Below are 25,678 nucleotides of genomic sequence, written 5' to 3' on the forward strand. Positions count from 1 at the left end.
CTTCACATAACAACTACACAGAAGCATTCTCAGAAACTTCTTTGTGATGATTGCATTCAGCTCACAGACTTGAGCCTTTCCTTTGAAAGAGCAGTTGTGAAACACTGTTTTTGTAGAATCTGCAAGTGGAAATTTGGAGCGCTTTAAGGCTTATTCTGGGAAAGAAATATCTTCACCTAAAAACTAGACAGAAGCATTGTCACAAACTTCTGTGTGATTACTGCATTCAACTCACAGACTTGAACATTCCCTCTGATAGAACAGTTTGGAAACACTCCTTTTATAGAATCTGCAAGTGTTTATTTGGATCGCTTTGAGGCCTAAGCTGGAAAATGAAATATCTTCAGCTAAAAACTACACAGAAGCATTCTCAGAAACTTCTCTTTGATGAGTGCATTCAACTCACAGACTTGAACGTTTCTTTTGATAGGACAGTTTTGAAACACTCCTTTTGTAGAATCTGCAAGTGTTTATTTCGAGCGCTTTGAGGCCTATGCTGGGAAAGGAATTATCTTCCCATAACAACTACACAGAAGCATTCTCAGAAACTTCTTTGTGATGAGGGCATTCAACTCACAGACTTGAGCCTTTCTTTTGAAAGAGCAGTTTTGAAACACTCTTTTTGTAGAATCTGCAAGTGGAAATTTGGAGCGCTTTAAGGCCTATTCTGAGAAAAGAAATATCTTCACCTAAAAACTAGACAGAAGCATCCTCACAAACTTCTGTGTGATTACTGCATTCAACTCACAGACTTAAACATTCCCTCTGATAGAGCAGTTTGGAAACACTCCTTTTGTAGAATCTGCAAGTGTTTATTTGGATCGCTTTGGCGCCTATGCTGGAAAAGGAAATATCTTCACCTAAAAACTACACAGAAGCATTCTGAGAAACTTCTCTGTGATGAGTGCATTCAACTCACGGACTTGAACGTTTCTTTTGATAGGACAGTTTTGAAACACTCCTTTTGTAGAATCTGCAAGTGTTTATTTCGAGCACTTTGATGCCTGTGCTGGAAAAGGAATTATCTTCACATAAAAACTACACAGAAGCATTCTCAGAAACTTCTTTGTGATGAGGGCATTTAACTCACAGACTTGAGCCTTTCTTTTGAAAGAGCAGTTTTGAAACACTCTTTTTGTAGAATCTGCAAGTGGAAATTTGGAGCGCTTTAAGGCCTATTCTGGGAAAAGAAATATCTTCACCTAAAAACTACACAGAAGCATTCTCAGAAACTTCTGTGTGATGAGTGCATTCAACTCACAGACTTGAACATTCCCTCTGATAGAGCAGTTTGGAAACACTCCTTTTGTAGAATCTGCAAGTGTTTATTTGGATCGCTTTGACGCCTATGCTGGAAAAGGAAATATCTTCACCTAAAAAGTACACAGAAGCATTCTCAGAAACTTCTCTGTGATGAGGGCATTCAACTCACAGACTTGAACGTTTCTTTTGATAGGACAGGTTTGAAACACTCCTTTTGTAGAATCTGCAAGTGTTTATTTCGAGCGCTTTGAGGCCTGTGCTGGAAAAGGAAGTATCTTCACATAACAACTACACAGAAGCTTTCTCAGAAACTTCTTTGCGATGAGTGCATTCAACTCACAGACTTGAGCCTTTCTTTTGAAAGAGCAGTTTTGAAACACTCTTTTTGTAGAATCTGCAAGTGGATATTTGGAGCGCTTTAAGGCCTATTCTGGGAAAAGAAATATCTTCACGTAAAAACTGGACAGAAGAATTCTCACAAACTTCTGTGTGATTAGTGCATTCAACTCACAGACTTGAACATTGCTTTTGATAGAGCAGTTTGGAAACACTCCTTTAGTAGAATCTGCAAGTGTTTATTTGGAGCGCTTTGACGCCTATGCTGGAAAAGGAAATATCTTCACATAAAAACTAGACAGAAGCATTCTCAGAAACTTCTTTTTGATGAGTGCATTCTACTCATAGAGTTGAAGCCTCTTTTTGGGGGAAGAGTTTTCAAGCTCTCTTTTTGTAGAATCTGTAAGTGCATAATTGGAACGCTCTGAGGCCTGTGCTGGGAAATGAAATATCTTCACCTAAAAACTACACAGAAGCATTCTCAGAAACTTCTCTGTGATGAGTGCATTCAACTCACAGACTTGAACGTTTCTTTTGATAGGACAGTTTTGAAACACTCCTTTTGTAGAATCTGCAAGTGTTTATTTCGAGCACTTTGAGGCCTGTGCTGGAAAAGGAATTATCTTCACATAAAAACTACACAGAAGCATTCTCAGAAACTTCTTTGTGATGAGGGCATTTAACTCACAGACTTGAGCCTTTCTTTTGAAAGAGCAGTTTTGAAACACTCTTTTTGTAGAATCTGCAAGTGGAAATTTGGAGCGCTTTAAGGCCTATTCTGGGAAAAGATATATCTTCACCTAAAAACTAGACAGAAGCATTCTCACAAACTTCTGTGTGATTACTGCATTCAACTCACAGACTTGAACATTCCCTCTGATAGAGCAGTTTGGAAACACGCCTTTTGTAGAATCTGCAAGTGTTTATTTGGATCGCTTTGACGCCTATGCTGGAAAAGGAAATATCTTCAACTAAAAACTACACAGAAGAATTCTGAGAAACTTCTCTGTGATGAGTGCATTCAACTCACAGACTTGAACGTTTCTTTTGATAGGACAGTTTTGAAACCCTCCTTTTTTAGAATCTGCAAGTGTTTATTTCGAGCGCTTTGAGGCCTGTGCTGGTAAAGGAAGTATCTTCACATAACAACTACACAGAAGCTTTCTCAGAAACTTCTTTGCGATGAGTGCATTCAACTCACAGAGTTGAGCCTTTCTTTTGAAAGAGCAGTTTTGAAACACTCTTTTTGTAGAATCTGCAAGTGGATATTTGGAGCGCTTTAAGGCCTATTCTGGGAAAAGAAATATCTTCACCTAAAAACTAGACAGAAGAATTCTCACAAACTTCTGTGTGAATAGTGCATTCTACTCACAGACTTGAACATTGCTTTTGATAGAGCAGTTTGGAAACACTCCTTTAGTAGAATCTGCAAGTGTTTATTTGGAGCGCTTTGACGCCTATGCTGGAAAAGGAAATATCTTCACATAAAAACTAGACAGAAGCATTCTCAGAAACTTCTTTGTGATGAGTGCATTCTACTCATAGAGTTGAAGCCTCTTTTTGGTGGAAGAGTTTTCAAGCTCTCTTTTTGTAGAATCTGCAAGTGCATAATTGGAACGCTCTGAGGCCTGTGCTGGGAAATGAAATATCTTCACCTAAAAACTACACAGAAGCATTCTCAGAAACTTCTGTGTGATGAGTGCATTCAACTCACAGACTTGAACATTCCCTCTGATAGAGCAGTTTGGAAACACTCCTTTTGTAGAATCTGCAAGTGTTTATTTGGATCGCTTTGACGCCTATGCTGGAAAAGGAAATATCTTCACCTAAAAAGTACACAGAAGCATTCTCAGAAACTTCTCTGTGATGAGTGCATTCAACTCACAGACTTGAACGTTTCTTTTGATAGGACAGTTTTGAAACACTCCTTTTGTAGAATCTGCAAGTGTTTATTTCGAGCGCTTTGAGGCCTGTGCTGGAAAAGGAAGTATCTTCACATAACAACTACACAGAAGCTTTCTCAGAAACTTCTTTGCGATGAGTGCATTCAACTCACAGACTTGAGCCTTTCTTTTGAAAGAGCAGTTTTGAAACACTCTTTTTGTAGAATCTGCAAGTGGATATTTGGAGCGCTTTAAGGCCTATTCTGGGAAAAGAAATATCTTCACGTAAAAACTGGACAGAAGAATTCTCACAAACTTCTGTGTGATTAGTGCATTCAACTCACAGACTTGAACATTGCTTTTGATAGAGCAGTTTGGAAACACTCCTTTAGTAGAATCTGCAAGTGTTTATTTGGAGCGCTTTGACGCCTATGCTGGAAAAGGAAATATCTTCACATAAAAACTAGACAGAAGCATTCTCAGAAACTTCTTTTTGATGAGTGCATTCTACTCATAGAGTTGAAGCCTCTTTTTGGGGGAAGAGTTTTCAAGCTCTCTTTTTGTAGAATCTGCAAGTGCATAATTGGAACGCTCTGAGGCCTGTGCTGGGAAATGAAATATCTTCACCTAAAAACTACACAGAAGCATTCTCAGAAACTTCTGTGTGATGAGTGCATTCAACTCACAGACTTGAACATTCCCTCTGCTAGAGCAGTTTGGAAACACTCCTTTTGTAGGATCTGTAAGTGTTTATTTGGAGCGCTTTGGCGCCTATGCTGGAAAAGGAAATATCTTCACATAAAAACTAGACAGAAGCATTCTCAGAAACTTCTTTGTGGTGAGTGCATTGTACTCACAGACTTGAACATTCCTCTTGAGAGATCAGTTTGGAAACACTCCTTTTGTAGAATCTGCAAGTGTTTATTTGGATCGCTTTGACGCCTATGCTGGAAAAGGAATTATCTTCACCTAAAAACTACACAGAAGCATTCTCAGAAACTTCTCTGTGATGAGTGCATTCAACTCACAGGCTTGAACGTTTCTTTTGACAGGACAGTCCTGAAACACTCCTTTTGTAGAATCTGCAAGTGTTTATTTCGAGCGCTTTGAGGCCTATGCTGGAAAAGGAAGTATCTTCACATAACAACTACACAGAAGCATTCTCAGAAACTTCTTTGTGATGAGTGCATTCAACTCACAGACTTGAGCCATTCTTTTCAAAGAGCAGTTTTGAAACACTCTTTTTGTAGAATCTGCAAGTGGATATTTGGAGCACTTTAAGGCCTATGCTGGGAAAAGAAATATCTTCACCTAAAAACTAGACAGAAGCAATCTCACAAACTTCTGTGTGATTAGTGCATTCAACACAGAGACTTGAACATTGCTTTTGATAGAGCAGTTTGGAAACACTGTTTTGTAGAATCTGCAAGTGTTTATTGGGAGCGCTTTGACGCCTATGCTGGAAAAGGAAATATCTTCACCTAAAAACTACACAGAAGCATTCTCTGAAACTTCTTTGTGATGCGTGCATTCTACTCACAGAGTTGAAGCCTCTTTTTGTTTGAAGAGTTTTCAAGCTGTCTTTTTGAAGAATCTGCAAGTGCTTATGTGGAGCGCTCCGAGGCCTATGCTGGGAAATGAAATATCTTCACCTAAAAACTACACAGAAGCATTCTCAGAAACTTCTGTGTGATGAGTGCATTCAACTCACAGACTTGAAAGTTTCTTTTGATAGCACAGTTTTGAAACACTACTTTCCTAGAATCTGCAAGTGTTTATTCGAGCCCTTTGGGGCCAATGCTGGAAAAGGAAGTATCTTCACATAACAACTACACAGAAGAATTCTCAGAAACTTCTTTGTGATGACTGCATTCAACTCACAGACTTGAGCCTTTCCTTTGAAAGAGCAGTTTTGAAACACTCTTTTTGTAGAATCTGCAAGTGGAAATTTGGAGCGCTTTAAGGCCTATTCCTGGAAAAGAAATATCTTCACCTCAAAACTAGACAGAAGCATTCTTACAAACTTCTGTGTGATTACTGCATTCAACTCACAGACTTGAACATTCCCTCTGATAGAGCAGTTTGGAAACACTCCTTTAGTAGAATCTGCAAGTGTTTATTTGGAGCGCTTTGACGCCTATGCTGGAAAAGGAAATATCTTCACATAAAAACTAGACAGAAGCATTCTCAGAAACTTCTTTGTGATGAGTGCATTCTACTCATAGAGTTGAAGCCTCTTTTTTGTGGAAGAGTTTTCAAGCTCTCTTTTTGTAGAATCTGCAAGTGCATATTTGGGGCGCTCTGAGGCCTGTGCTGGGAAATGAAATATCTTCACCTAAAAACTACACAGAAGCATTCTCAGAAACTTCTGTGTGATGAGTGCATTCAACTCACAGACTTGAACATACCCTCTGATAGAGCAGTTTGGAAACACTCCTTTTGTAGAATCTGCAAGTGTTTCTTTGGAGCGCTTTGACGCCTATGCTGGAAAAGGAAATATCTTCACATAAAAACTAGACAGAAGCATTCTCAGAAACTTCTTGTGGTGAGTGCATTGTACTCACAGACTTGAACATTCCTCTTGAGAGATCAGTTTGGAAACACTCCTTTTGTAGAATCTGCAAGTGTTTATTTTGATCGCTTTGACGCCTATGCTGGAAAAGGAAATATCTTCACCTAAAAACTACACAGAAGCATTCTCAGAAACTTCTCTGTGATGAGTGCATTCAACTCACAGACTTGAACGTTTCTTTTGACAGGACAGTCTTGAAACACTCCTTTTGTAGAATCTGCAAGTGTTTATTTCGAGCGCTTTGAGGCCTATGCTGGAAAAGGAAGTATCTTCACATAACAACTACACAGAAGCATTCTCAGAAACTTCTTTGTGATGAGGGCATTCAACTCACAGACTTGAGCCTTTCTTTTGAAAGAGCAGTTTTGAAACACTCTTTTTGTAGAATCTGCAAGTGGAAATTTGGAGCGCTTTAAGGCCTATTCTGGGAAAAGAAATATCTTCACCTAAAAACTAGACAGAAGCATTCTCACAAACTTCTGTGTGATTACTGCATTCAACTCACAGACTTGAACATTCCCTCTGATAGAGCAGTTTGGAAACACTCCTTTTGTAGAATCTGCAAGTGATTATTTGGATCGCTTTGACGCCTATGCTGGAAAAGGAAATATCTTCACCTAAAAACTACACAGATGCATTCTCAGAAACTTCTCTGTGATGAGTGCATTCAACTCACAGACTTGAACGTTTCTTTTGATAGGACAGTTTTGAAACACTCCTTTTGTAGAATCTGCAAGTGTTTATTTCGAGCGCTTTGAGTCCTACGCTGGAAAAGGAAGTATCTTCACATAACAACTACACAGAAGCTTTCTCAGAAACTTCTTTGTGATGAGTGCATTCAACTCACAGACTTGAGCCTTTCTTTTGAAAGAGCAGTTTTGAAACACTCTTTTTGTAGAATCTGCAAGTGGATATTTGGAGCGCTTTAAGGCCTATTCTGGGAAAAGAAATATCTTCACCTAAAAACTAGACAGAAGCATTATCACAAACTTCTGTGTGATTAATGCATTCAACTCACAGACTTGAACATTGCTTTTGATAGAGCAGTTTGGAAACACTCCTTTAGTAGAATCTGCAAGTGTTTATTTGGAGCGCTTTCACGCCTATGCTGGAAAAGGAAATATCTTCACATAAAAACTAGGCAGAAGCATACTCAGAAACTTCTTTGTGATCAGTGCATTCTACTCATAGAGTTGAAGCCTCTTTTTGGTGGAAGAGTTTTCAAGCTCTCTTTTTGTAGAATCTGCAAGTGCATATTTGGAGCGCTCTGAGGCCTGTGCTGGGAAATGAAATATCTTCACCTAAAAACTACACAGAAGCATTCTCAGAAACTTCTGTGTGATGAGTGCATTCAACTCACAGACTTGAACATTCCCTCTGATAGAGCAGTTTGGAAACACTCCTTTTGTAGAATCTGCAAGTGTTTATTTGGAGCGCTTTGACGCCTATGCTGGAAAAGGAAATATCTTCACATAATAACTAGACAGAAGCATTCTCAGAAACTTCTTTGTGGTGAGTGCATTGTGCTCACAGACTTGAACATTCCTCTTGAGAGATCAGTTTGGAAACACTCCTTTTGTAGAATCTGCAAGTGTTTATTTCGAGCGCTTTGAGGCCTATGCTGGAAAAGGAAGTATCTTCACATAACAACTACACAGAAGCATTCTCAGAAACTTCTTTGTGATGATTGCATTCAGCTCACAGACTTGAGCCTTTCCTTTGAAAGAGCAGTTGTGAAACACTGTTTTTGTAGAATCTGCAAGTGGAAATTTGGAGCGCTTTAAGGTTTATTCTGGGAAAAGAAATATCTTCACCTAAAAACTAGACAGAAGCATTGTCACAAACTTCTGTGTGATTACTGCATTCAACTCACAGACTTGAACATTCCCTCTGATAGAACAGTTTGGAAACACTCCTTTTGTAGAATCTGCAAGTGTTTATTTGGATCGCTTTGAGGCCTAAGCTGGAAAATGAAATATCTTCAGCTAAAAACTACACAGAAGCATTCTCAGAAACTTCTCTGTGATGAGTGCATTCAACTCACAGACTTGAACGTTTCTTTTGATAGGACAGTTTTGAAACACTCCTTTTGTAGAATCTGCAAGTGTTTATTTCGAGCGCTTTGAGGCCTATGCTGGAAAAGGAAATATCTTCACATAACAACTACACAGAAGCATTCTCAGAAACTTCTTTGTGATGAGTGCATTCAACTCACAGACTTGAGCCTTTCTTTTGAAAGAGCAGTTTTGAAACACTCTTTTTGTAGAATCTGCAAGTGGATATTTGGAGCGCTTTAAGGCCTATTCTGGGAAAAGAAATATCTTCACCTAAAAACTAGACAGAAGAATTCTCACAAACTTTTGTGTGATTAGTGCATTCAACTCACAGACTTGAACATTGCTTTTGATAGAGCAGTTTGGAAACACTCCTTTAGTAGAATCTGCAAGTGTTTATTTGGAGCGCATTGACGCCTATGCTGGAAAAGGAAATATCTTCACATAAAAACTACACAGAAGAATTCTCAGAAACTTCTTTGTGATGAGTGCATTCAACTCACAGACTTGAGCCTTCCTTTTGAAAGAGCAGTTTTGAAACACTCTTTTTGTAGAGTCTGCAAGTGGATATTTGGAGGGCTTTGAGGCCTATGCTCGGAAAAGAAATATCTTCACCTGAAACTAGACAGAAGCCTTCTCACAAACTTTGTTTGATTACTGCATTCAATTCACAGACTTGAACATTCCCTCTGATAGAGCAGTTTGGAAGCACACTTTTTGTAGAATCTGCAAGTGTTTATTTGGATCGCTTTGACGCCTAAGCTGGAAAAGGAAATATCTTCACCTAAAAACTGCACAGAAGCATTCTCAGAAACTTCTCTGTGATGAGTGCATTCAACTCACAGACTTGAACGTTTCTTTTGAAAGGACAGTTTTGAAACACTCCTTTTGTAGAATCTGCAAGTGTTTATTTCGAGCGCGTTGAGGCCTATGCTGGAAAAGGAAGTATCTTCACATAACAACTACACAGAAGCATTCACAGAATCTTCTTTGTGATGAGTGCATTCTACTCACAGACTTGAGCCATCCTTTTCAAAGAGCAGTTTTGAAACACTCTTTTTGTAGAATCTGCAAGTGGATATTTGTAGCACTTTAAGGCCTATGCTGGGAAAAGAAATATCTTCACCTAAAAACTAGACAGAAGCATTCTCACAAACTTCTGTGTGATTACTGCATTCAACTCACAGACTTGAACATTGCTTTTGATAGAGCAGTTTGGAAACACTCTTTTGTAGAATCTGCAAGTGTTTATTGGGAGCGCTTTGACGCCTATGCTGGAAAAGGAAATATCTTCACATAAAAACTAGACAGAAGCATTCTCAGAAACTCCTTTGTGATGAGTGCATTCTACTCACAGAGTTGAAGCCTCTTTTTGTTTGAAGAGTTTTCAAGCTGTCTTTTTGAACAATCTGCAAGTGCATATTTGGAGCGCTCCGAGGCCTATGCTGGGAAATGAAATATCTTCACCTAAAAACTACACAGAAGCATTCTCAGAAACTTCTGTGTGATGAGTGCATTCAACTCACAGACTTGAACATTCCTCTTGATAGAGCAGTTTGGAAACACTCCTTTGGTAGAATCTGCAAGTGTTTATTTGTATCGCTTTGACGCCTAAGCTGGAAAAGGAAATATCTTCACCTAAAAACTACACAGAAGCATTCTCATAAACTTCTGTGTGATGAGTGCATTCAACTCACAGACTTGAACGTTTCTTTTGATAGGACAGTGTTGAAACACTCCTTTTGTAGAATCTGCAAGTGTTTATTGGAGCGCTTTGGGGCCAATGCTGGAAAAGGAAGTATCTTCACATAACAACTACACAGAAGCATTCTCAGAAACTTCTTTGTGATGAGTGCATTCAACTCACAGACTTGAGCCTTCCTTTTGAAAGAGCAGTTTTGAAATGCTCTTTTTGTAGAGTCTGCAAGTGGATATTTGGAGGGCTTTGAGGCCTATGCTGGGTAAAGAAATATCTTCACCTGAAACTAGACAGAAGCATTCTCACAAACTTTGTGTGATTACTGCATTCAACTCACAGACTTGAACATTCCCTCTGATAGAGCAGTTTGGAAACACACCTTTTGTAGAATCTGCAAGTGTTTATTTGGATCGCTTTGACGCCTATGCTGGAAAAGGAAATATCTTCACCTAAAAACTACACAGAAGCATTCTCAGAAACTTCTCTGTGATGAGTGCATTCAACTCACAGACTTGAACGTTTCTTTTGACAGGACAGTTTTGACACAATCCTTTTGTAGAATCTGCAAGTGTTTATTTCGAGCGCTTTGAGGCCTATGCTGGAAAAGGAAATATCTTCACATAAAAACTACACAGAAGAATTCTCAGAAACTTCTTTGTGATGAGTGCATTCTACTCATAGAGTTGAAGCCTCTTTTTGGTCGAAGAGTTTTCAAGCTCTCTTTTTGTAGAATCTACAAGTGCATAATTGGAACGCTCTGAGGCCTGTGCTGGGAAATGAAATATCTTCACCTAAAAACTACACAGAAGCATTCTCAGAAACTTCTGTGTGATGAGTGCATTCAACTCACAGACTTGAACATTCCCTCTGATAGAGCAGTTTGGAAACACTCCTTTTGTAGAATCTGCAAGTGTTTATTTGGAGCGCTTTGACGCCTATGCTGGAAAAGGAAATATCTTCACATAAAAACTAGACAGAAGCATTCTCAGAAACTTCTTTGTGGTGAGTGCATTGTACTCACAGACTTGAACATTCCTCTTGAGAGATCAGTTTGGAAACACTCCTTTTGTAGAATCTGCAAGTGTTTATTTGGATCGCTTTGACGCCTACGCTGGAAAAGGAATTATCTTCACCTAAAAACTACACAGAAGCATACTCAGAAACTTCTCTGTCATGAGTGCATTCAACTCACAGACTTGAACGTTTCTTTTGACAGGACAGTCTTGAAACACTCCTTTTGTAGAATCTGCAAGTGTTTATTTCGAGCGCTTTGAGGCCTATGCTGGAAAAGGAAGTATCTTCACATAACAACTACACAGAAGCATTCTCAGAAACTTCTTTGTGATGAGTGCATTCAGCTCACAGACTTGAGCCTTTCCTTTGATAGAGCAGTTTTGAAACACTCTTTTTGTAGAATCTGCAAGTGGAAATTTGGAGCGCTTTAAGGCTTATTCTGGGAAAAGAAATATCTTCACCTTAAAACTAGACAGAAGCATTCTCACAAACTTCTGTGTGATTACTGCATTCAACTCACAGACTTGAACATTCCCTCTGATAGAGCAGTTTGGAAACACTCCTTTTGTAGAATCTGCAAGTGTTTATTTGGATCGCTTTGACGCCTATGCTGGAAAAGGAAATATCTTCAGCTAAAAACTACACAGAAGCATTCTCAGAAACTTCTCTGTGATGAGTGCATTCAACTCACAGACTTGAACGTTTCTTTTGATAGGACAGTTTTGAAACACTCCTTTTGTAGAATCTGCAAGTGTTTATTTGGAGCGCTTTTACGCCTATGCTGGAAAAGGAAATATCTTCACATAAAAACTAGACAGAAGCATTCTCAGAAACTTCTTTGTGGTGAGTTCATTGTACTCACAGACTTGAACATTCCTCTTGAGAGATCAGGTTGGAAACACTCCTTTTGTAGAATCTGCAAGTGTTTATTTCGAGCGCTTTGAGGCCTATGCTGGAAAAGGAAGTATCTTCACATAACAAATACACAGAAGCATTCTCAGAAACTTCTTTGTGATGATTGCATTCAGCTCCCAGACTTGAGCCTTTCCCTTGAAAGAGCAGTTGTGAAACACTCTTTTTGTAGAATCTGCAAGTGGAAATTTGGAGCGCTTTAAGGCTTATTCTGGGAAAAGAAATATCTTCACCTAAAAACTAGACAGAAGCATTCTCACAAACTTCTGTGTGATTACTGCATTCAACTCACAGACTTGAACATTCTCTCTGATAGAACAGTTTGGTAACACTCCTTTTGTAGAATCTGCAAGTGTTTATTTGGATCGCTTTGACGCCTAAGCTGGAAAAGGAAATATCTTCAGCTAAAAACTACACAGAAGCATTCTCAGAAACTTCTCTGTGATGAGTGCATTCAACTCACAGACTTGAACGTTTCTTTTGATAGGACAGTTTTGAAACACTCCTTTTGTAGAATCTGCAAGTGTTTACTTCGAACGCTTTGAGGCCTGTACTGGAAAAGGAAGTATCTTCACATAACAACTGCACAGAAGCATTCTCAGAAACTTCTTTGTGATGAGTGCATTCAACTCACAGACTTGAGCCTTTCTTTTGAAAGAGCAGTTTTGAAACCCTCTTTTTGTAGAATCTGCAAGTGGATATTTGGAGCTTTTTAAGGCCTATTCTGGGAAAAGAAATATCTTCACCTAAAAACTAGACAGAAGCATTCTCACAAACTTCTGTGTGATTAGTGCATTCAACTCACAGACTTGAACATTGCTTTTGATAGAGCAGTTTGGAAACACTCCTTTAGTAGAATCTGCAAGTGTTTATTTGGAGCGCTTTGACGGCTATGCTGGAAAAGGAAATATCTTCACATAAAAACTAGACAGAAGCATTCTCAGAAACTTCTTTGTGATGAGTGCATTCTACTCATACAGTTGAAGCCTCTTTTTGGTGGAAGAGTTTTCAAGCTCTCTTTTTGTAGAATCTGCAAGTGCATATTTGGAGCGCTCTGAGGCCTGTGCTGGGAAATGGAATTATCTTCACATAACTACTACACAGAAGCATTCTCAGAAACTTCTTTGTGATGAGTGCATTCAGCTCACAGACTTGAGCCTTTCCTTTGAAAGAGCAGTTTTGAAACACTCTTTTTGTAGAGTCTGCAAGTGGATATTTGGAGGGCTTCGAGGCCTATGCTGGGAAAATAAATATCTTCACCTGAAACTAGACAGAAGCATTCTCACAAACTTCTGTGTGATTACTGCATTCAACTCACAGACTTGAACATTCCCTCTGATACAACAGTTTGGAAACACTCCTTTTGTAGAATCTGCAAGTGTTTATTTGGATCGCTTTGACGCCTATGCTGGAAAAGGAAATATCTTCAGCTAAAAACTACACAGAAGCATTCTCAGAAACTTCCCTGTGATGAGTGCATTCAACTCACAGACTTGAACGTTTCTTTTGATAGGACAGTTTTGAAACACTCCTTTTGTAGAATCTGCAAGTGTTTATTTCGAGCGCTTTGAGGCCTATGCTGGAAAAGGAAGTATCTTCACTTAACAACTACACAGAAGCATTCTCAGAAACTTCTTTGTGATGAGGGCATTTAACTCACAGACTTGAGCCTTTCTTTTGAAAGAGCAGTTTTGAAACACTCTTTTTGCAGAATCTGCAAGTGGAAATTTGGAGCGCTTTAAGGCCTGTTCTGGGAAAAGGAATATCTTCCCCTAAAAACTAGACAGAAGCATTCTCACAAACTTCTGTGTGATTACTGCATTCAACTCACAGACTTGAACATTCTCTCTGATAGAGCAGTTTGGAAACACTCCTTTTGTAGAATCTGCAAGTGTTTATTTGGATCGCTTTGACGCCTATGCTGGAAAAGGAAATATCTTCACCTAAAAACTACACAGAAGAATTCTGAGAAACTTCTCTGTGATGAGTGAATTCAACTCACAGACTTGAACGTTTCTTTTGATAGGACAGTTTTGAAACACTCCTTTTGTGGAATCTGCAAGTGTTTATTTCGAGCGCTTTGAGGCCTGTGCTGGAAAAGGAAGTGTCTTCACATAACAACTACACAGAAGCATTCTCAGAAACTTCTTTGCGATGAGTGCATTCAACTCACAGACTTGAGCCTTTCTTTTGAAAGAGCAGTTTTGAAACACTCTTTTTGTAGAATCTGCAAGTGGATATTTGGAGCGCTTTAAGGCCTATTCTGGGAAAAGAAATATCTTCACCTAAAAACTAGACAGAAGAATTCTCACAAAATTCTGTGTGATTAGTGCATTCAACTCACAGACTTGAACATTGCTTTTGATAGAGCAGTTTGGAAACACTCCTTTAGTAGAATCTGCAAGTGTTTATTTGGAGCGCTTTGACGCCTATGCTGGAAAAGGAAATATCTTCACATAAAAACTAGACAGAAGCATTCTCAGAAACTTCTTTGTGATGAGTGCATTCTACTCATAGAGTTGAAACCTCTTTTTGGTGGAAGAGTTTTCAAGCTCTCTTTTTGTAGAATCTGCAAGTGCATAATTGGAACGCTCTGAGGCCTGTGCTGGGAAATGAAATATCTTCACCTAAAAACTACACAGAAGCATTCTCAGAAACTTCTGTGTGATGAGTGCATTCAACTGACAGACTTGAACATTCCCTCTGATAGAGCAGTTTGGAAACACTCCTTTTGTAGAATCTGCATGTGTTTATTTGGAGCGCTTTGAGGCCTATGCTGGAAAAGGAAATATCTTCACATAAAAACTAGACAGAAGCATTCTCAGAAACTTCTTTGTGGTGAGTGCATTGTAATCACAGACTTGAACATTCCTCTTCAGAGATCAGTTTGGAAACACTCCTTTTGTAGAATCTGCAAATGTTTATTTGGATCGCTTTGACGCCTATGCTGGAAAAGGAATTATCTTCACCTAAAAACTACACAGAAGTATTCTCAGAAACTTCTCTGTGATGAGTGCATTCAATTCACAGACTTGAAAGTTTCTTTTGACAGGACAGTCTTGAAACACTCCTTTTGTAGAATCTGCAAGTGTTTATTTCGAGCGCTTTGAGGCCTATGCTGGAAAAGGAAGTATCTTCACATAACAACTACACAGAAGCATTCTCAGAAACTTCTTTGTGATGAGTGCATTCAGCTCACAGACTTGAGACTTTCCTTTGAAAGAGCAGTTTTGAAACACTCTTTTTGTAGAATCTGCAAGTGGAAATTTGGAGCGCTTTAAGGCTCATTCTGGGAAAAGAAATATCTTCACCTTAAAACTAGACATAAGCATTCTCACAAACTTCTGTGTGATTACTGCATTCAACTCACAGACTTGAACATTCCCTGTGATAGAACAGTTTGGAAACACTCCTTTTGTAGAATCTGCAAGTGTTTATTTGGATCGCTTTGACGCCTATGCTGGAAAAGGAAATATCTTCAGCTAAAAACTACACAGAAGCATTCTCAGAAACTTCTCTGTGATGAGTGCATTCAACTCACAGACTTGAACGTTTCTTTTGATAGGACAGTTTTGAAACACTCCTTTCGTAGGATCTGCAAGTATTTATTTCGAGCGCACTGAGGCCTATGCTGGAAAAGGAAGTATCTTCACATAACAACTACACAGAAGCATTCTCAGAAACTTCTTTGTTATGAGTGCATTCAACTCACAGACTTGAGCCTTCCTTTTGAAAGAGCAGTTTTGACACACTCTTTTTGTAGAGTCTGCAAGTGGATATTTGGAGGGTTTTGAGGCCTATGCTGGGAAAAGTAATATCTTCACCTAAAAACTACACAGAAGCATTCTCACAAACTTCTGTCTGACTAGTGCATTCAACTCACAGACTTGAACATTCCCTCTGATACAGTAGTTTGGAAACACTCCTTTTGTAAAATCTGCAAGTGTTTATTTGGAGAGCTTTGACGCCTATGCTGGAAAAGGAAATATCTTCAAAGAAAGACTACACAGAAGCATTCTCAGAAACTTCTTTGTGATGAGTGGATTCAGCTCACATACTTGAGCCTTTCTTTTGAAAGAGCAGTTTTGAAACACTCTTTTTGTAGAATCTGCAAGTGGAAATTTGGAGCGCTTTAAGGCCTATTCTGGGAAAAGAAATATCTTCACCTAAAAACTAGACAGAAGCATTCTCACAAACTTCTGTGTGATTAGTGCATTCAACTCACAGACTTGAACATTGCTTTTGATAGAGCAGTTTGGAAACACTCCTTTAGTAGAATCTGCAAGTGTTTATTTGGAGCGCTTTGACGGCTATGCTGGAAAAGGAAATATCTTCACATAAAAACTAGACAGAAGCATTCTCAGAAACTTCTTTGTGATGAGTGCATTCTACTCATACAGTTGAAGCCTCTTTTTGGTGGAAGAGTTTTCAAGCTCTCTTTTTGTAGAATCTGCAAGTGCATATTTGGAGCGCTCTGAGGCCTGTGCTGGGAAATGGAATTATCTTCACATAACTACTACACAGAAGCATTCTCAGAAACTTCTTTGTGATGAGTGCATTCAGCTCACAGACTTGAGCCTTTCCTTTGAAAGAGCAGTTTTGAAACACTCTTTTTGTAGAGTCTGCAAGTGGATATTTGGAGGGCTTCGAGGCCTATGCTGGGAAAATAAATATCTTCACCTGAAACTAGACAGAAGCATTCTCACAAACTTCTGTGTGATTACTGCATTCAACTCACAGACTTGAACATTCCCTCTGATACAACAGTTTGGAAACACTCCTTTTGTAGAATCTGCAAGTGTTTATTTGGATCGCTTTGACGCCTATGCTGGAAAAGGAAATATCTTCAGCTAAAAACTACACAGAAGCATTCTCAGAAACTTCCCTGTGATGAGTGCATTCAACTCACAGACTTGAACGTTTCTTTTGATAGGACAGTTTTGAAACACTCCTTTTGTAGAATCTGCAAGTGTTTATTTCGAGCGCTTTGAGGCCTATGCTGGAAAAGGAAGTATCTTCACTTAACAACTACACAGAAGCATTCTCAGAAACTTCTTTGTGATGAGGGCATTTAACTCACAGACTTGAGCCTTTCTTTTGAAAGAGCAGTTTTGAAACACTCTTTTTGCAGAATCTGCAAGTGGAAATTTGGAGCGCTTTAAGGCCTGTTCTGGGAAAAGGAATATCTTCCCCTAAAAACTAGACAGAAGCATTCTCACAAACTTCTGTGTGATTACTGCATTCAACTCACAGACTTGAACATTCTCTCTGATAGAGCAGTTTGGAAACACTCCTTTTGTAGAATCTGCAAGTGTTTATTTGGATCGCTTTGACGCCTATGCTGGAAAAGGAAATATCTTCACCTAAAAACTACACAGAAGAATTCTGAGAAACTTCTCTGTGATGAGTGAATTCAACTCACAGACTTGAACGTTTCTTTTGATAGGACAGTTTTGAAACACTCCTTTTGTGGAATCTGCAAGTGTTTATTTCGAGCGCTTTGAGGCCTGTGCTGGAAAAGGAAGTATCTTCACATAACAACTACACAGAAGCATTCTCAGAAACTTCTTTGCGATGAGTGCATTCAACTCACAGACTTGAGCCTTTCTTTTGAAAGAGCAGTTTTGAAACACTCTTTTTGTAGAATCTGCAAGTGGATATTTGGAGCGCTTTAAGGCCTATTCTGGGAAAAGAAATATCTTCACCTAAAAACTAGACAGAAGAATTCTCACAAAATTCTGTGTGATTAGTGCATTCAACTCACAGACTTGAACATTGCTTTTGATAGAGCAGTTTGGAAACACTCCTTTAGTAGAATCTGCAAGTGTTTATTTGGAGCGCTTTGACGCCTATGCTGGAAAAGGAAATATCTTCACATAAAAACTAGACAGAAGCATTCTCAGAAACTTCTTTGTGATGAGTGCATTCTACTCATAGAGGTGAAACCTCTTTTTGGTGGAAGAGTTTTCAAGCTCTCTTTTTGTAGAATCTGCAAGTGCATAATTGGAACGCTCTGAGGCCTGTGCTGGGAAATGAAATATCTTCACCTAAAAATTACACAGAAGCATTCTCAGAAACTTCTGTGTGATGAGTGCATTCAACTGACAGACTTGAACATTCCCTCTTATAGAGCAGTTTGGAAACACTCCTTTTGTAGAATCTGCATGTGTTTATTTGGAGCGCTTTGAGGCCTATGCTGGAAAAGGAAATATCTTCACATAAAAACTAGACAGAAGCATTCTCAGAAACTTCTTTGTGGTGAGTGCATTGTACTCACAGACTTGAACATTCCTCTTCAGAGATCAGTTTGGAAACACTCCTTTTGTAGAATCTGCAAGTGTTTATTTGGATCGCTTTGACGCCTATGCTGGAAAAGGAATTATCTTCACCTAAAAACTACACAGAAGTATTCTCAGAAACTTCTCTGTGATGAGTGCATTCAATTCACAGACTTGAAAGTTTCTTTTGACAGGACAGTCTTGAAACACTCCTTTTGTAGAATCTGCAAGTGTTTATTTCGAGCGCTTTGAGGCCTATGCTGGAAAAGGAAGTATCTTCACATAACAACTACACAGAAGCATTCTCAGAAACTTCTTTGTGATGAGTGCATTCAGCTCACAGACTTGAGACTTTCCTTTGAAAGAGCAGTTTTGAAACACTCTTTTTGTAGAATCTGCAAGTGGAAATTTGGAGCGCTTTAAGGCTCATTCTGGGAAAAGAAATATCTTCACCTTAAAACTAGACATAAGCATTCTCACAAACTTCTGTGTGATTACTGCATTCAACTCACAGACTTGAACATTCCCTGTGATAGAACAGTTTGGAAACACTCCTTTTGTAGAATCTGCAAGTGTTTATTTGGATCGCTTTGACGCCTATGCTGGAAAAGGAAATATCTTCAGCTAAAAACTACACAGAAGCATTCTCAGAAACTTCTCTGTGATGAGTGCATTCAACTCACAGACTTGAACGTTTCTTTTGATAGGACAGTTTTGAAACACTCCTTTCGTAGGATCTGCAAGTATTTATTTCGAGCGCACTGAGGCCTATGCTGGAAAAGGAAGTATCTTCACATAACAACTACACAGAAGCATTCTCAGAAACTTCTTTGTTATGAGTGCATTCAACTCACAGACTTGAGCCTTCCTTTTGAAAGAGCAGTTTTGACACACTCTTTTTGTAGAGTCTGCAAGTGGATATTTGGAGGGCTTTGAGGCCTATGCTGGGAAAAGTAATATCTTCACCTAAAAACTACACAGAAGCATTCTCACAAACTTCTGTCTGACTAGTGCATTCAACTCACAGACTTGAACATTCCCTCTGATACAGTAGTTTGGAAACACTCCTTTTGTAAAATCTGCAAGTGTTTATTTGGAGAGCTTTGACGCCTATGCTGGAAAAGGAAATATCTTCAAAGAAAGACTACACAGAAGCATTCTCAGAAACTTCTTTGTGATGAGTGGATTCAGCTCACATACTTGAGCCTTTCTTTTGAAAGAGCAGTTTTGAAACTCTCTTTTTGTAGAATCTGCAAGTGGAAATTTGGAGCGCTTTAAGGCCTATTCTGGGAAAAGAAATATCTTCACCTAAAAACTAGACAGAAGCATTCTCACTAACTTCTGTGTGATTACTGCATTCAACACACAGACTTGAACATTCCCTCTGATAGAACAGTTTGGAAACACTCCTTTTGTAGAATCTGCAAGTGTTTATTTGGATCGCTTTGACGCCTAAGCTGGAAAAGGAAATATCTTCACCTAAAAACTACACAGAAGCATTCTCAGAAACTTCTCTGTGATGAGTGCATTCAACTCACAGACTTGAACGTTTCTTTTCATAGGACAGTTTTGAAACACTCCTTTTGTAGAATCTGCAAGTGTTTATTTCGAGCGCTTTGAGGCCTATGCTAAAAAAGGAAGTATCTTCACATAACAACTACACAGAAGCATTCTCAGAAACTACTTTGTGATAAGTGCATTCAACTCACATACTTTAACGTCTCTTTTGATAGGACAGTTTTCAAACACTCCTTTCGGAGAGTCTGCAAGTGTTTATTTCGAGCGCTTTGAGGACTATGCTGGAAAAGGAAGTATCTTCACATAACAACTACACAGAAGCATTCTCAGAAACTTCTTTGTGATGAGTGCATTCAACTCACAGACTTGAGCCATTCTTTTCAAAGAGCAGTTTTGAAACACTCTTTTTGTAGAATCTGCAAGTGGATATTTGGAGCACTTTAAGGCCTATGCTGGGAAAAGAAATATCTTCACCTAAAAACTAGACAGAAGCAATCTCACAAACTTCTGTGTGATTAGTGCATTCAACACAGAGACTTGAACATTGCTTTTGATAGAGCAGTTTGGAAACACTCTTTTGTAGAATCTGCAAGTGTTTATTGGGAGCGCTTTGACGCCTATGCTGGAAAAGGAAATATCTTCACCTAAAAACTACACAGAAGCATTCTCTGAAACTTCTTTGTGATGAGTGCATTCTACTCACAGAGTTGAAGCCTCTTTTTGTTTGAAGAGTTTTCAAGCTGTCTTTTTGAAGAATCTGCAAGTGCTTATGTGGAGCGCTCCGAGGCCTATGCTGGGAAATGAAATATCTTCACCTAAAAACTACACAGAAGCATTCTCAGAAACTTCTGTGTGATGAGTGCATTCAACTCACAGACTTGAAAGTTTCTTTTGATAGCACAGTTTTGAAACACTACTTTCCTAGAATCTGCAAGTGTTTATTCGAGCGCTTTGTTGCCAATGCTGGAAAAGGAAGTATCTTCACATAACAACTACACAGAAGAATTCTCAGAAACTTCTTTGTGATGAGTGCATTCAACTCACAGACTTGAGCCTTTCCTTTGAAAGAGCAGTTTTGAAACACTCTTTTTGTAGAATCTGCAAGTGGAAATTTGGAGCGCTTTAAGGCCTATTCCTGGAAAAGAAATATCTTCACCTCAAAACTAGACAGAAGCATTCTCACAAACTTCTGTGTGATTACTGCATTCAACTCACAGACTTGAACATTCCCTCTGATAGAGCAGTTTGGAAAAACTCCTTTAGTAGAATCTGCAAGTGTTTATTTGGAGCGCTTTGACGCCTATGCTGGAAAAGGAAATATCTTCACATAAAAACTAGACAGAAGCATTCTCAGAAACTTCTTTGTGATGAGTGCATTCTACTCATAGAGCTGAAGCCTCTTTTTTGTGGAAGAGTTTTCAAGCTCTCTTTTTGTAGAATCTGCAAGTGCATATTTGGAGCGCTCTGAGGCCTGTGCTGGGAAATGAAATATCTTCACCTAAAAACTACACAGAAGCATTCTCAGAAACTTCTGTGTGATGAGTGCATTCAACTCACAGACTTGAACATACCCTCTGATAGAGCAGTTTGGAAACACTCCTTTTGTAGAATCTGCAAGTGTTTCTTTGGAGCGCTTTGACGCCTATGCTGGAAAAGGAAATATCTTCACATAAAAACTAGACAGAAGCATTCTCAGAAACTTCTTGTGGTGAGTGCATTGTACTCACAGACTTGAACATTCCTCTTGAGAGATCAGTTTGGAAACACTCCTTTTGTAGAATCTGCAAGTGTTTATTTGGATCGCTTTGACGCCTATGCTGGAAAAGGAAATATCTTCACCTAAAAACTACACAGAAGCATTCTCAGAAACTTCTCTGTGATGAGTGCATTCAACTCACAGACTTGAACGTTTCTTTTGACAGGAGAGTCTTGAAACACTCCTTTTGTAGAATCTGCAAGTGTTTATTTCGAGCGCTTTGAGGCCTATGCTGGAAAAGGAAGTATCTTCACATAACAACTACACAGAAGCATTCTCAGAAACTTCTTTGTGATGAGGGCATTCAACTCACAGACTTGAGCCTTTCTTTTGAAAGAGCAGTTTTGAAACACTCTTTTTGTAGAATCTGCAAGTGGAAATTTGGAGCGCTTTAAGGCCTATTCTGGGAAAAGAAATATCTTCACCGAAAAACTAGACAGAAGCATTCTCACAAACTTCTGTGTGATTACTGCATTCAACTCACAGACTTCAACATTCCCTCTGATAGAGCAGTTTGGAAACACTCCTTTTGTAGAATCTGCAAGTGATTATTTGGATCGCTTTGACGCCTATGCTGGAAAAGGAAATATCTTCACCTAAAAACTACACAGAAGCATTCTCAGAAACTTCTCTGTGATGAGTGCATTCAACTCACAGACTTGAACGTTTCTTTTGATAGGACAGTTTTGAAACACTCCTTTTGTAGAATCTGCAAGTGTTTACTTCGAACGCTTTGAGGCCTGTACTGGAAAAGGAAGTATCTTCACATAACAACTGCACAGAAGCATTCTCAGAAACTTCTTTGTGATGAGTGCATTCAACTCACAGACTTGAGCCTTTCTTTTGAAAGAGCAGTTTTGAAACCCTCTTTTTGTAGAATCTGCAAGTGGATATTTGGAGCTTTTTAAGGCCTATTCTGGGAAAAGAAATATCTTCACCTAAAAACTAGACAGAAGCATTCTCACAAACTTCTGTGTGATTAGTGCATTCAACTCACAGACTTGAACATTGCTTTTGATAGAGCAGTTTGGAAACACTCCTTTAGTAGAATCTGCAAGTGTTTATTTGGAGCGCTTTGACGGCTATGCTGGAAAAGGAAATATCTTCACATAAAAACTAGACAGAAGCATTCTCAGAAACTTCTTTGTGATGAGTGCATTCTACTCATACAGTTGAAGCCTCTTTTTGGTGGAAGAGTTTTCAAGCTCTCTTTTTGTAGAATCTGCAAGTGCATATTTGGAGCGCTCTGAGGCCTGTGCTGGGAAATGGAATTATCTTCACATAACTACTACACAGAAGCATTCTCAGAAACTTCTTTGTGATGAGTGCATTCAGCTCACAGACTTGAGCCTTTCCTTTGAAAGAGCAGTTTTGAAACACTCTTTTTGTAGAGTCTGCAAGTGGATATTTGGAGGGCTTCGAGGCCTATGCTGGGAAAATAAATATCTTCACCTGAAACTAGACAGAAGCATTCTCACAAACTTCTGTGTGATTACTGCATTCAACTCACAGACTTGAACATTCCCTCTGATACAACAGTTTGGAAACACTCCTTTTGTAGAATCTGCAAGTGTTTATTTGGATCGCTTTGACGCCTATGCTGGAAAAGGAAATATCTTCAGCTAAAAACTACACAGAAGCATTCTCAGAAACTTCCCTGTGATGAGTGCATTCAACTCACAGACTTGAACGTTTCTTTTGATAGGACAGTTTTGAAACACTCCTTTTGTAGAATCTGCAAGTGTTTATTTCGAGCGCTTTGAGGCCTATGCTGGAAAAGGAAGTATCTTCACTTAACAACTACACAGAAGCATTCTCAGAAACTTCTTTGTGATGAGGGCATTTAACTCACAGACTTGAGCCTTTCTTTTGAAAGAGCAGTTTTGAAACACTCTTTTTGCAGAATCTGCAAGTGGAAATTTGGAGCGCTTTAAGGCCTGTTCTGGGAAAAGGAATATCTTCCCCTAAAAACTAGACAGAAGCATTCTCACAAACTTCTGTGTGATTACTGCATTCAACTCACAGACTTGAACATTCTCTCTGATAGAGCAGTTTGGAAACACTCCTTTTGTAGAATCTGCAAGTGTTTATTTGGATCGCTTTGACGCCTATGCTGGAAAAGGAAATATCTTCACCTAAAAACTACACAGAAGAATTCTGAGAAACTTCTCTGTGATGAGTGAATTCAACTCACAGACTTGAACGTTTCTTTTGATAGGACAGTTTTGAAACACTCCTTTTGTGGAATCTGCAAGTGTTTATTTCGAGCGCTTTGAGGCCTGTGCTGGAAAAGGAAGTATCTTCACATAACAACTACACAGAAGCATTCTCAGAAACTTCTTTGCGATGAGTGCATTCAACTCACAGACTTGAGCCTTTCTTTTGAAAGAGCAGTTTTGAAACACTCTTTTTGTAGAATCTGCAAGTGGATATTTGGAGCGCTTTAAGGCCTATTCTGGGAAAAGAAATATCTTCACCTAAAAACTAGACAGAAGAATTCTCACAAAATTCTGTGTGATTAGTGCATTCAACTCACAGACTTGAACATTGCTTTTGATAGAGCAGTTTGGAAACACTCCTTTAGTAGAATCTGCAAGTGTTTATTTGGAGCGCTTTGACGCCTATGCTGGAAAAGGAAATATCTTCACATAAAAACTAGACAGAAGCATTCTCAGAAACTTCTTTGTGATGAGTGCATTCTACTCATAGAGTTGAAACCTCTTTTTGGTGGAAGAGTTTTCAAGCTCTCTTTTTGTAGAATCTGCAAGTGCATAATTGGAACGCTCTGAGGCCTGTGCTGGGAAATGAAATATCTTCACCTAAAAACTACACAGAAGCATTCTCAGAAACTTCTGTGTGATGAGTGCATTCAACTGACAGACTTGAACATTCCCTCTGATAGAGCAGTTTGGAAACACTCCTTTTGTAGAATCTGCATGTGTTTATTTGGAGCGCTTTGAGGCCTATGCTGGAAAAGGAAATATCTTCACATAAAAACTAGACAGAAGCATTCTCAGAAACTTCTTTGTGGTGAGTGCATTGTACTCACAGACTTGAACATTCCTCTTCAGAGATCAGTTTGGAAACACTCCTTTTGTAGAATCTGCAAGTGTTTATTTGGATCGCTTTGACGCCTATGCTGGAAAAGGAATTATCTTCACCTAAAAACTACACAGAAGTATTCTCAGAAACTTCTCTGTGATGAGTGCATTCAATTCACAGACTTGAAAGTTTCTTTTGACAGGACAGTCTTGAAACACTCCTTTTGTAGAATCTGCAAGTGTTTATTTCGAGCACTTTGAGGCCTATGCTGGAAAAGGAAGTATCTTCACATAACAACTACACAGAAGCATTCTCAGAAACTTCTTTGTGATGAGTGCATTCAGCTCACAGACTTGAGACTTTCCTTTGAAAGAGCAGTTTTGAAACACTCTTTTTGTAGAATCTGCAAGTGGAAATTTGGAGCGCTTTAAGGCTCATTCTGGGAAAAGAAATATCTTCACCTTAAAACTAGACATAAGCATTCTCACAAACTTCTGTGTGATTACTGCATTCAACTCACAGACTTGAACATTCCCTGTGATAGAACAGTTTGGAAACACTCCTTTTGTAGAATCTGCAAGTGTTTATTTGGATCGCTTTGACGCCTATGCTGGAAAAGGAAATATCTTCAGCTAAAAACTACACAGAAGCATTCTCAGAAACTTCTCTGTGATGAGTGCATTCAACTCACAGACTTGAACGTTTCTTTTGATAGGACAGTTTTGAAACACTCCTTTCGTAGGATCTGCAAGTATTTATTTCGAGCGCACTGAGGCCTATGCTGGAAAAGGAAGTATCTTCACATAACAACTACACAGAAGCATTCTCAGAAACTTCTTTGTTATGAGTGCATTCAACTCACAGACTTGAGCCTTCCTTTTGAAAGAGCAGTTTTGACACACTCTTTTTGTAGAGTCTGCAAGTGGATATTTGGAGGGCTTTGAGGCCTATGCTGGGAAAAGTAATATCTTCACCTAAAAACTACACAGAAGCATTCTCACAAACTTCTGTCTGACTAGTGCATTCAACTCACAGACTTGAACATTCCCTCTGATACAGTAGTTTGGAAACACTCCTTTTGTAAAATCTGCAAGTGTTTATTTGGAGAGCTTTGACGCCTATGCTGGAAAAGGAAATATCTTCAAAGAAAGACTACACAGAAGCATTCTCAGAAACTTCTTTGTGATGAGTGGATTCAGCTCACATACTTGAGCCTTTCTTTTGAAAGAGCAGTTTTGAAACACTCTTTTTGTAGAATCTGCAAGTGGAAATTTGGAGCGCTTTAAGGCCTATTCTGGGAAAAGAAATATCTTCACCTAAAAACTAGACAGAAGCATTCTCACTAACTTCT

The sequence above is a fragment of the Pongo pygmaeus genome, chromosome 8 (genome assembly GCF_028885625.2).
Source record: "Pongo pygmaeus isolate AG05252 chromosome 8, NHGRI_mPonPyg2-v2.0_pri, whole genome shotgun sequence".
Classification (NCBI taxonomy): Eukaryota; Metazoa; Chordata; class Mammalia; order Primates; family Hominidae; genus Pongo; species Pongo pygmaeus.